The sequence below is a fragment of the Pongo pygmaeus genome, chromosome 6, assembly GCF_028885625.2.
Source record: "Pongo pygmaeus isolate AG05252 chromosome 6, NHGRI_mPonPyg2-v2.0_pri, whole genome shotgun sequence".
Lineage (NCBI taxonomy): Eukaryota > Metazoa > Chordata > Mammalia > Primates > Hominidae > Pongo > Pongo pygmaeus.
The window spans coordinates 12943987-12956767 of NC_072379.2; the positions used below are offsets into that span (position 1 = coordinate 12943987).

Here is a 12781-nt window from a genome sequence, read left to right on the forward strand (position 1 = left end):
GATTGGCCCATGCTCTTTGACGTCACGGAATCGACCTTCGACAGAGCCAATAGGTGAAAAGGAGAGTAGGGAAGTATTTTTGTCACCCCGTCCGGAAAGGGTGGAGCACAACGTCTAAAGCAGCCAATGGGAGCCCAGGAGGCGGGGCGCCTGTGGGAGTCTGGGAAGGGGAAGTTTCCCAGGCCCGGAGGCGGATCGGGTGTTGAGACCGTGGAGCTAGCTGACAGCTCGAGGTAAGCTGAACTCGCGGGGTCCCCTCTCACGCGCCCTGCTTGAGAACCACGGCGTTCCAACCTCCCTGGAAATGGGGGGAACATGGCCTAGGGGCGTGGCGAGGCCGCCCCGTGGAGGTCCCGGAGCGGCGTCCTCAGCGCCCCAGCGATCCAGTGCCCCTTGGGTGCGCCTTGAGGCCGAGGCAAGCTCCTTCGGGGTCCTGGGCTGCGGGCAAAGGATTCGGCCCTGTAAGGAGTTGGGTTCGGCCTGTCCCAGACAGGTCCTGCCCACATCCCATCACAGGGCAGTGGACTTGAAGCCGGAGCGTGAAATCCCCATAGACTGAATGCGTTTCCTTTCTACTTGTTCTCTCTCCCATTTTATTTTTATTTTTATATTATTTAATTTTTTATTTTTTATTTTTGTAGAGACGGGGATTTCGCTATGTTGCCCAGGCTGATCTCGAACTCCTGAGCTCAAGCAATCCGCCCGCCTCGGCCCCCCAAGGTGCTGGAATTACAGGCGTGATGCACTGTGCCTGGCCTTTTTAAAAAATGGAGGTTATTTTGGGGAAGGTAGAGCGTCCAGACACATCCTAATTTGCATAGCTGCGCAGTTTTACAAAATGCAATGCATTTCTACCTGTTGTGATTTCTGGCTGGTAAGCTACACCGAATCTTGGCTAGCACAGTTGCATTCCGTGTGAGATTTGTAAACGCAGATTTGCTCTCTGCATTTAAATATATTAGATATATTTAAGTAACTACATTTAAATGTATTGAGACATTTAAACATATTTTCGTTCTGTATCTAAATGCGCTCCCTTCTGAAAATAAATATCTGAAGTGGGCCGGGTGCGATGGCTCACACCTATAATCCCAGCACTTTGGGAGGCCAAGGCGGGTGGATCATGAGGTCAGGAGTTCATGCCTAGCCTGGCCAACAGGGTGAAATCCTGTTTCTACTAAAAATACAAAAATTAACTGGGCATGGTGGCGGGCGCCTGTAATCCCAGCTACTTGGGAGGCTGAGGCAGGAGAATCGCTGGAACCCAGGAGGCGGAGGCTGCAGTGAGCTGAGATCGTGCCACTGCAGTCCGGCCTGGGTGACACAGCAAGACTCCGTCTCAAAAAAAAAAAAAAAAAAAAAATCAGAAGTGGACTGTAGCCTATAGTGTGTTGCCAAATAAACTTATTTTTAGAGATACCTCTTTCAATTTTCTGTGAGGTCATCTGCGGTTTCACATGGTAGACAGACTTCAGTGAGATTCTTAGCAAGGTAGAATGAAGAGTAAAGAGGTTTGTTTATTTCACAAGGGTTTATTGAAGGCCTACGATGTGTTAAATGCTGTAGGAAATACCCAATGATTTCTCTTTCATGGAGGTTTCCTGCCTTCTCTTAACAAGTTATCAATTAAACTGTTTACTGGAAATTGCTAAGTTAATGAACACACGGGATACATTCTTTGGATGAGCAGACATTGCTTGGGCAGAGGAGGAAGAGGAGAGCGGTTTAGACAGAGACCTGCTTATACAGTGTAGTGTCTAAAAGAGCTTGTGATGTTCAGGAAACAATTGTTCACTGTGCTGCAATATAGGGGACGGCCGGTTGCGGTGGCTCACACCTGTAATCCTAGCGCTTTGGGAGGCCAAGGTGGGCAGATCACCTGAGGTCAGGAGTTCAAGACAAGCCTGCCCAACATGGTGAAACCCCATCTCTACTAAAAACACAAAAATTAGCCGGGTGTGATGGTGGGTGCCTGTAATCCCAGCTACTTGGGAGGCTGAGACAGGAGAATCGCTTGAACCTGGGAGGCGGAGGCTGCAGTGAGGTGAGATCATGCCATTGCACGCTAGCCTGGGTGACAGGGTGAGTACTCTCAAATAATAATAATCATAATAAATAATAATGATGATGCTGTAGGGGACTTGATGAAGGGAAAGGATTAGAGAGATTCTGAAAAGAAGGTAGTTTTGGGCCCAGTGATGACTAGATTTTAAATTTCATATAGTAGGAAGTGGGGCACTAGTAAACTTTTAAGCAGAAAAATTATTTGACCAGATTTGTGATTTCAAAAATAGCTCTGGTGATAGAGTGGAGGATGGCTTGGAGCAGGGAATAAGGGGAGATAAAACCGTTATAAAACTCTTAAAGCTAGTACAGCAAGAACTTTGAGGGTCTTTGCTAAGACAGCAGCTGGCAGCTTCAATTTGGAGTAGGGTATCAAAGGCAACTGTGTATAAGGAATAGTTATGTAACTGGTACCCAATTTCTGAGATGATTTTGACTTAAACATTGTGTATTTTCCAGTATACTGTTGGTTTTTCTAATTATGTGGGAAATTATGTTGCTTTCACTTTTTTTTTTTTTTTTTTTGCTCGTTGCCCAGGCTGGGGTGCAATGCTGCAATCTGAGCTCACTGCAACCTCCGCCTTCCGGGTTTAAGTGATGCTCCTGCCTCAGCCTCCCGAGTAGCTGGGTTTATAGGTGTCCACCATGATGCCTGCCTAATTTTTTGTATTTTTAGTAGAGACAGGGTTTGACCATGCTGGCCAGGATGGTCTCCAACTCCTGACCTCAAGTGATCCGCCTGCCTCTGCCTCCCAAAGTGCTGGGATTACAGGCATGAGCCACCCCACCAGGCCATGCTTTCAGTTTTCAAGAAAGAAGACACCATTGTTGCCAAAGATTTTGGTAATTTGAGAGACAAAATGTGTGTTTTCTCCATGTGGATCCTAGTATAATTAGATAGTAAGGATCTGTTGAATTTGAAGTATCTATCCAGAAGTATTTTGGGTACATGTTTAAGGATTGTAAAACAGTGTTTCTATTTCTGGATATAATAAATGTATTTGTTAATATAATAAATGAATAGATTAGACCCATAAACTATTTACAGTGTTGAGTCATTTCCCACAGTTAAAATCAGGATGAAAATATATAGCTGAATACTTGCTTTGTTTCTTGTAACATTTCTTTAGTACAGAACCTGCTAAGGCCATCAAACCTATTGATCGGAAGTCAGTCCATTGGATTTGCTCTGGGCCGGTGGTACTGAGTCTAAGCACTGCGGTGAAGGAGTTAGTAGAAAACAGTCTGGATGCTGGTGCCACTAATATTGGTAAGTCTGGGAGAGTTTTAAGCCACAAGAAATGATCAGTGTATGTTGTTGTAGTCAAGAAACATTTGTTATTGAAATAAGACTATCAAGTGTTGATGTAGTAATAAATGATTATTTTTAAGTTAAAGTTAGCACCTATTATGTGCCTAGTACTTAGCTAGGTAGTAATAATAATAACAGCTTTTATTGTGTTCTTATGGTGTGCGAGGCAGGTGTTATGCTAAGAATTGCACAGAAATATCTCATTTAATTTGCAGAATAGCTGGGCGTGGTGTTTCACGCCTGTAATCCTAGCCCTTTGAGAGGCCGAGGTGGGGGGATTGCTTGAGGCCAAGAGTTCAAGACCAACCTGGCCAACATGGTAAGACCTCGTCTCTATTAAAAAAATAAAGTAGGCCGGGTGTGGTGGCTCACACCTGTAATCCCAGCACTTTGGGAGGCCAAGGCAGGTGGACACCTAAGGTCAGCAGTTTGAGACCAGCCTGTCCAAAATGGTGAAACTCTGTCTCTACTAAAAATATAAAAATTAGCCGGACCTGGTGGCAGAAGCCTGTAATCCCAGCTACTTGGGAGGCTGAGGCATGAGAATTGCTTGAACCCGGGAGGCGGAGGTTGCCGTGAGCCGAGATGGTGCCACTGCACACCAGCCTGGGGACAGAGCAAGACTCCGTCTCAATAAAATAAAATAAAATAGGCCTGGAGTAGTGGCTCACATCTATAATCCCAGCACTTTGGGAGGCAGAGCGGGGCTGATCATTTGAGGTCAGGAGTTCAAGACCAGCCTAACCAACATGGTAAAAACCCTGTCTCTACTAAAAATACAAAAATTAGCCAGATGTGGTGGTGCATGGCTGTAATCTCAGCTCCTCAGGAGGCTGAGGGAGGAGAATTTCTTGAACTTGGGACGTGGAGGTTGTAGCGAGCCAAGATCAGATGATGTCACTGCATTCCAGCCTGGGTGACAAGAGCAAAACTCCATCTCAAAAAAAAAAAAAAGAAAAGAAAAAGAAAATAACAAAATAAGAAAACCTAAAAAATTATGAATCAGCCAAGTAACTTTATGAGATAGAACTTATTATCTCCATTTTATACATGAGGAAATTAAGGAACAGGAAATTTCCTTTTTTTGAGATTATAAAGCTAATAAAATAGGATCCAGGAAGTCTGATTCCAGAACCAGTTGTCTTTTTTTTTTTTTTTTTTTTTGAGATGGAGTTTCGCTCTTGTTGCCCAGGCTATAGTGCAATGGCACGATCTCGGCTCACCGCAACCTCCGCCTCCCGGGTTCAAGCAATTCTGCCTCAGCCTTACCAGTAGCTGGGATTACAGACATGCACCACCACACCTGGCTAATTTTGTATTTTTGGTGGAGACAGGGTTTCTCCACGTTGGTCAGGCTGGTCTGGAACTCCTGACCTCAGGTGATCCGCTCACTTTGGCCTCCCAAAGTGCTGGGATTACAGGCATGAACCACCGCGCCTGGCCCCCTTTCTCCTTACTGGGTATGTTAAAATTATTTCTTTCAAAAGAAAAGTCTGGTCAAAGTGCAACGGTGTTAACCACTAATTGATCACAACCAGTTACAGATTTTTTTGTTCCTTCTCCACTCCAACTGCTTCACTTGACTAGCCTAGGGACAAAAAAAAAAGAGGAAAGGAAGAAAAAGCTAAACTATTTAATCTGGGCTAGTAAATGGCCAGAAAGGACTTTATAAAAATGAAATATACAAAATGACACTAGTACGTTTAACTAAAGGTGTAGTTATGACTGTTCAATTTGCAAATGTTATAAATAATATCAATATAAAAACTTATAGCATGGGTCCTTTTTTTTTTTTTTTTTTTTGAGATGGAGTCTCACTGTCTCCCAGGCTGGAGTGCAGTGGTGCGATCTCGGCTCACTGCAAGCTCCGCCCCCCGGGTTCATGCCATTCTAGCATGGGTCCATTTTTAATAAATAATGTAAATATTTAAACTTTCTAGATCTAAAGTTAAGGACTATGGAGTGGATCTCATTGAAGTTTCAGACAATGGATTTGGGGTAGAAGAAGAAAACTTTGAAGGCTTAAGTAAGTTGACTTTTTCTAATCCTATTATAAAATAATTGGGCCACATGTCCCAGAATTTTGAGTAACACTGTCTTGGGAAACGCAAAAACAGTTTTTTAAGCCAGTTACTAGATATCATGTATATCCGTTGTTATAGCACTTGAGGTATCTTAGTCTTTACTTTACAGTCTCTTTCAGCTCTGAAACATCACACATCTAAGATTCAAGAGTTTGCTGACCTAACTGAGGTTGAAACTTTCGGCTTTCAGGGGGAGGCTCTGAGCTCGCTGTGTGCACTGAGGTGATACAATATTTTTATCCATTCATTTGACCCCTTAGAAAAACCTCTCTGAAAATTAATTGGAATCGTTATTATTTACAATTTTCTATCTCAGTATCTCAACTTCTAGCTTCTGAATTCTGTTTTGTCTCACTGCCAATCTAAGTCCTAGTACTTCTGAAATGTGAGAAATAAATGAATGAAATGAAGCAAATAGTATTGTTAAAAAAAATGGTTACCCTTATTAAAACAGTAACTTCTCAATTTTAACATAACATATAGATAATAAATGATAGTTACCATTGGTTTTCATCATCAAATTTTAGGGAAACATTTCACCAAAGCACTATTTAATTATAGCACAGATACTAAATTTTTATAATTATATGGAAATATATATATACATATATATGTGTATATGTATATGTATTTTTAGACAGAGTCTCACTCTGTCACCCAGGCTGGAGTGCAGTGGCACAGTCTCAGCTCACTGCAATCTCTGCCTCCCAGGTTCAAGTGATTCTCGTGCCTCAGCCTCCTGAAGAGCTGGGACTAAGCGTGCACCACCACTCCTGGCTAATTTTTGAATTTTAGTAGAGATGGGGTTTTGCCATGTTGCCCAGGCTGGTCTGGAACTCCAGGCCTCAAGTGATCTGCCCTCCTCGGCCTCCCAAAGTGCTGGAATTACAGGCATGAGCCACCACACCCTGCCCTACATATACATTTTAATTATATCTTTTGGATTCTTTAAATATTTAAAAAATATTTTTTTAAATTCTTTAAAAAATTCTTTAAAAAAATTTTATTTGAAGAGTAATAACAAAACAAATCTCTATTTGTGAATAAATGAATCTTGAGATCATTTATGGTTTTGCAGTTCAACCTGAAAAATCAAATCAAAGCTTTAACCAAAGCAAAGCATGTTTAGTGCCCTCTGTCTCACTGTCTTTTAGATGCCAAACCTTAGATTTTATGATGACTCCTCAACCGTTTAGATCTTGGTTATCTCAAAGGAATCATCAGCTTTTTAAGAAAGTTTTGAGAGAAAAGCAAGTGAAGAAAAGCATAGTCAGTGCCCAACATCGCAGGTCTCTCACTGAACACGCCATGCCTGGTGTTCTCTCTCAGCGATGTCACCATTTCTACCTGCCATGCATCGGCGAAGGTTGGGACTCGACTGGTGTTTGATCACAATGGGAAAATCATCCAGAAAACCCCCTACCCCCACCCCAGAGGGACTACAGTCAGCATGAAGCAGTTATTTTCTACGCTACCTGTGCGCCATAAGGAATTTCAAAGGAATATTAAGAAGGTACAGTAAATTAATCCTGGTTTTCAAGAGTATTGGTTAATGCACATGAGCAAAAGATTTCCTAAAGATGTTTATTCTTCAGCTGATTCTCTTCCCATAATCTATTGAGAAATGCTTTATTTGCATTTCTCATTAAAGACTTAACATTAAAGACTTAACTTTAGGGTGATTTACTTTTTTCTTTTCATCACATAGTGTTTATTAGGACTGGGCAACATAGTGAAACTCTGTATCTATGAAAAATTAAAAAAAAAAATTGACTGGGCATGGTGGCATGCACCTGTAGTTCCAGCTACTTGGGAAGCTGAAGTGGGAGGATCACTTGAGCCCGGGAACTTGAGGCTGCAGTGAGCTATGATGGCGCCACTGTATTTCAGACTGGGAGACAGAGTAAGACCCTGTCTGGAAAAATATATATACATATATATTTTTTATTTTTTTTTATTTTTATCTTTTTTTTGAGATGGAGTCTCACTTTGGCACCCTGGCTGGAGTGCAGTGGCGCAATCTCGATTCACTGCAACCTCCACCTCCCGAGTTCAAGTGATTCACCTGCCTCAGCCTTCTGAATAGCTGGGATTACAGGCGCTCACCACCACGCCCGGCTCATTTTTGTATTTTTAGCAGAGACGGGGTTTCACCATGTTGTCCAGGCTGGCCAGGCTGGTCTCGAATTCCTGACCTCAGGTGATCCGCCCACCTCAGCCTCTCAAAGTGCTGGGATTACAGGCGTGAGCCACCATACCTGGCCTTATGTACTTATATTTTAATGAGACTATTTCTCTTGGTTTTCTGATAAATGAAGTACTGGAACCCTTATGAATCTGAATGCAAATGAAACAGCTAAATGTTATGTAATTGTTGTGTTTAAAAAGCAGATTATAAAACTATCTGTATTATACGATTACAGTTTTATAAAAACAAAACAACGGCCTAAATGTGTATAGTATAAAGGCTGGAAGAGTCAGTACCTTCATGTTCTCAGCGGTTATCCTTGGATGTGAGATCTCATGCACTTTTTGCTCTCTTCTTTGTGCCTTTCCATTTTGTATGTGTATTTTTTACAATCTAAAAAGTTATTTAAATATATGCAGCTAAAAACATTTTTTTAATTGTAAAGCATTCGGTGCTAATTTTAACTGTTCTTTTTTTAGATGGAGTCTTCTCACTCTGTCGCCCAGGCTGGAGTGCAGTGGTGTGATCTTGGCTCACTGCAACCTCCGCCTCCTGGGTTCAAGTGATTCTCCTGCCTCAGTCTCCCAAGTAGCTGGGACTATAGGTATGTATTACCACACTCAGCTAATTTTTGTATTTTTAGTAGAGGTAGGGTTTCACCATGTTGGCCAGGCTGGGCTTGCACCCCTGACCTCAAGTGATCTACCCACCTCAGCCTCCCAAAGTGCTGGGATTACAGGCGTGAGCCACCACGCCTGGCCTTTTTATTCAAGCTTTTTTGTAAGTCAGCTAGCAAGAACACAGGAAGAAATACTCAGATCTCCCTTACACAGCTGGGGGCTATGTCAGGTTTTATAAGCATAGGCTAATGAGGTGTGATTTGATTGGATCTTGCAATAAAGTAATGCTGGGAGGTGTGATCTGACTGGATCCTGCTATGGGGTGACACCAAAACTCAATCTGATTGGATCCTGGCTCCTGCCTTGGGGTGTCCGGTTCTTAAATCATTCCCAGCTCTTCAGGCCGAGCTCTATGGTTCCACTCCGTGGTGGCGCTTGGTTAACCTGGGCATGCGCAGGGTACATGACCTTCAACCTGTGGGTCCATGGCACTTGAAAAACAACTGACAACCTCATTACATAAAAGTTGAACTGAGCCGGGTGCGGTGACTCACGCCTCTAATCCCAGCACTTTGGGAGGCCAAGGCAGGTGGAGGTCAGGAGTTCAAGACCAGCCTGGCCAAAATGGTGAAACCCCGTCTCTACTAAAAATATAAATATGAGCCACGTGTGGCGGTGCACCCTTGTAATCCCAGCTATCTGGAGGTTGAGGCAGCAGAATCACTTGAACCTAGGAGGTGGAGGTTGCAATGAGCTGAGCTCGTGCCATTGCACTCCAGCCTGGGTGACAAGAGCGAAACTCCGTCAAAAAAAAAGTTGAACTAGATTTGGTCTGATGCAGTTACAGATCTACAAACCGTGCCCCCACCCTCCTGCCAACACCTTCTACTCCTCATTCTTGAGGGATTAGGGATGGAGGTCATGCTTCTGCATCGACTTCATGCTGACCAGGGGCACTGAGTCCCCTGAAATGAGAGGAATGAAACTCTTGGGCTTCTGAGTTCAAATGATTTCTGGGGTCACCCACAGTAGCTTGAAAGGCTGGTATTGTTGTAACACAAGCTGAAGGTGGCAGTGTTGGAGCCTGGAGGACAAACAGCTCACCATCCATTTAAATAAATAGGACCAAAAAGTAACAGAACAGTGGCCACGAGGGGCCCCAACAGAGGAAGAAACCGGTGAGGTGTGGTATAGTGGACTTGACTGCCTTCTAAATCTCAGTGGTTGGCCGGGTGTGGTGGCTCACACCTGTAATTCCAGCAAAAGAAAAGCCGAGGCAGGGTGATCACGAGGTCAGGAGTTCAAGACCAGCCTGGCAAACATGGTGAAGCCCTGTCTCTACTAAAAATACAAAAATTAGTTAGGTATGGTGGCATGTGCTGTAGTCCCAGCTACTTGGGAGGCTGAGGCAGGAGAATCGCTCGAACTCAGGAGGCAGAGGTTGCAGTGAGCCGAGATTGTGCCACTGCACTGCAGCGTAGGTAACAGAGCGGACTCCATCTCAGTCAATCAATGAATCTCAGTGGTTGAACTACCCTTGGCATGGTTCAGCTCTGTATCCGCACCCAAATCTCATGTCAAATTGCAATTTCCAGTGTTGTGGGAGGGACCTGGTGGGAGGTGATTGGCTCATGGGGGCCGACTTCCCCCTTGTTGTTCCTGTGATAGTGAGTGAGCGCTCGTGGGATCTGGTTATTTAAAAGCATGCAGCACCTCCCACTTCACTCTCTCTGTCTCTCCTGCTCCAACATGGCCAGACGTGCCTGCTTCCCCTTCACCTTCTGCCATGATTGTCAGTTTCCTGAGGCCTCCCCAGCCATGCTTCCTGTACAGCCTGCAGAACTGTGAGTCAATTAAACCTCTTTTCCTCATAAATTACCCAGTTTCTGGTAGTTCTTTATAGCAGTATGAAAACAGACTAATGGACCCTTCTGGTTGAAGGAATGCAGCCATTCTGCCTGTTTGACTATGTCCTTTCTATTCATCTCTATTTCCCGGGAGGTGTTTATCCAAGTGCAATAGGAGGTATCGGTGACCGCACAGTCCCCTCAGTGTTCTGCTAGTAAATAGTTGAAGGTTGATCATTGATCTCCTGCATTTTCAGTCTGGCATGGCAAAGCCCCCGTGTAACTGGTAAAGGAATCAGTAAGCACCAGGAGGTATCTAAATCCACCAGGAGCCATAGGCATCACGTTGACGTCCATTTACCAGTCTTCCCTGGCAAGATTCTTCTGAATTGTACTGCGTTGGCCAAAAGAGGTATGGGAGGGGCTGGGCCCAGTGGCTCATGCCTGTAATCCCAACATTTTGGGAGAACAATTCAGGTGGATCATTAGAGGTCAGGGGTTCAAGACCATCCTGGCCAACATGGTGACATCCCATCTCTACTAAAAATACAATAAGTTAGCTGGGCTTGGTGTTGGGTGCCTGTAATCCCAGCTACTCGAGAGGCTGAGGCAGGATAATCGCTTGAACCTGGGAGGAGGAGGTGTCAGTGAGCTGAGATCGTGCCATTGCACTCCAGTGTGGGCAACAAGAGCGAAACGTTATCTCAAAAAATAAAAAAAGAAGTCCGGGCGTGATGGCTCACACCTGTAATCCCAGCACTTTGGGAGGCCAAGACGGGTGGATCACGAGGTCAGGAGTTCAAGACCAGCCTGGCCTAGATGGTGAAACCCTGTCTCTACTAAAAATACAAATATTAGCTGGGCATGGTGGCATGCACCTGTAATCTCAGCTACTCAGAAGTCTGATGCAGGAGAATTGCTAAAACCCAGGAGGGAGAGGTTGCAGTGAGCCAAGATCGCGCCACTGCACTCTAGCCTGGGTGACAGAGCAAGACTCCGTCTCGAAAGAAAGAAAAAGGAAATTCCCCAGGGAAGTACCTCAGCTTATTTCATAAAGAGGTACTGAAGGAAGCAGAGGCATGTGGAGGACTTCCCCACCTCGTGCAGCTTTTGGGCCATGGCGTCTGAAATTTATTATTTCAGAGTCACCCCTTTGATGACCTTGGCAGTGGACTGCAGTCATCTGTTTAGGCCTCTCCATGGCCCACATCAATGCCAGTATTTCTGTTTGTTGCACATTTGATTTCCTTGTTGTTGGCATTAGAAGGCCCCCTGTTTCCCAGATCACACCACGGGCATGGACCGCAGAGATTGCGTCTTGTGAGTCTGTAGAAACAGTCAAGGCCTTGTCCTCTCTTAGGTCCAGAGCTCAGGTTAATGCAGATTTTCCCGGCCGTCTGTGCTGAAGTCCCTGCGGGGAGGCTCCTGGCTGGTTTCCCGTAGGTAGACCGCTACACATCCTTGCGCTTCATTGGCTTCTTTTCATGAAGCTCCTGCCATCTACAAATCATGTCTCCCTTTTCTTCTTGAACCACATCTCTGTTATTGAAACTCTAGAAGTCAACCGGGCATGGTGGCTATGCCTATAATCCCAGCACTTTGGGATGCCAAGGTGGGCGGATCACCTGAGGTCAGGAGTTCAAGACCAGCCTGGCCAACATGGCGAAACCCCATCTCTAATACAAATACTAAAGTTAGCCAAGTGTGGTGGCCACTGTCCTCCAGCCTGGGCAACAGAGCAAGACTCCGTCTCAAAAAAAAAAAAGAAAAAGAGAGAGAAAGAAAGTATCATGCTTTTCTGAGTTCTGTGAGTTGTTTTAGTGAATTACCAAACTTGAGGGCATGGTGGGAACCTCCAAATTTGCAGCCAGTTGGTGAGAAGTACATGTGGTCTGAGGACACCCAAGCCTGCAGCTGTGTCTAAAGCGAGGGCAGCCTAGTCGGGGCTGGTGGCCTTAACCTGCGGCGTTTGAGGTAACATCAGGGAGTTGACATCAGAATTGCATCACACAGGCCGGGCACGGTGGCTCACGCCTGTAATCCTAGCACTTTGGGAGGCCGAGGCGGGCAGATCACGAGGTCAGGAGACTGAGACCATGCTGGCTAACATGGTGAAACCCTGTCTCTACTAAAAATACAAAAAATTAGCCGGGCATGGTGGTGGGCGCCTGTAGTCCCAGCTACTCGGGAGGCTGAGGCAGGAGAATGGCGTGAACCCAGGAGGCAGAGCTTGCAGTGAGCCGAGATCACGCCACCGCACTCCAGCCTGGGTGACAGAGCAAGACTCCATCTCAAAAACAAAACAAAACAAAAACAGAATTGTGTCACAAAGGCCAGATGCAGTGGCTCATGCTTATAATCCCAGCAATTTGAAAGGCAAGGTAAGAGGATCGCTTGAGCTTGAGTCTGAGGCCGCAGTGAGCTATGACCACACCACTGCACCCCAGTCTGCGTGACAGCGGAAGACCCCAACTCCAAAAATAAAAAAGAAAAATCAAAAAGAATTGCATGGCAGAGTGCCTGTCTTTCACAGCTTTAACTGCTGCAGGAACTTTTTTTTTTTTTTTTTTTTTTGAAACGGGGTAGGGAGACACAATCTCTGCTAGTGATTCTCCTGCCTCGGCCTCCCAAATAGCTGGGATTATAGGCGTGCACCACCACGCCTG

General features: G+C 44.9%; 1 long non-coding RNA gene and 1 pseudogene across 4 annotated transcripts; both read left to right on the top strand.

The window, feature by feature from the left end:
* The first annotated feature begins 145 nt into the window (after positions 1 to 145).
* On the top strand, positions 146 to 6834 carry LOC129040880 (uncharacterized). 4 transcript variants are annotated; one of them, XR_010127055.1, is made up of 6 exons: positions 365 to 2082; positions 3195 to 3334; positions 3592 to 3695; positions 5317 to 5402; positions 5570 to 5682; positions 6790 to 6834. It is a non-coding gene; the product is annotated as an uncharacterized LOC129040880 (long non-coding RNA). The 4 variants fall into 4 exon arrangements; XR_010127054.1 differs by lacking the exons at positions 365 to 2082; positions 3592 to 3695 and adding an exon at positions 146 to 233 and having other exon boundaries at positions 3200 to 3334; XR_010127051.1 differs by lacking the exon at positions 3592 to 3695 and having other exon boundaries at positions 372 to 2082.
* A 1425-nt stretch (positions 6835 to 8259) lies between these two features.
* The window catches only part of LOC129041207 (putative postmeiotic segregation increased 2-like protein 1), a 47357-nt pseudogene continuing 42835 nt past the window's right edge, over positions 8260 to 12781 (top strand).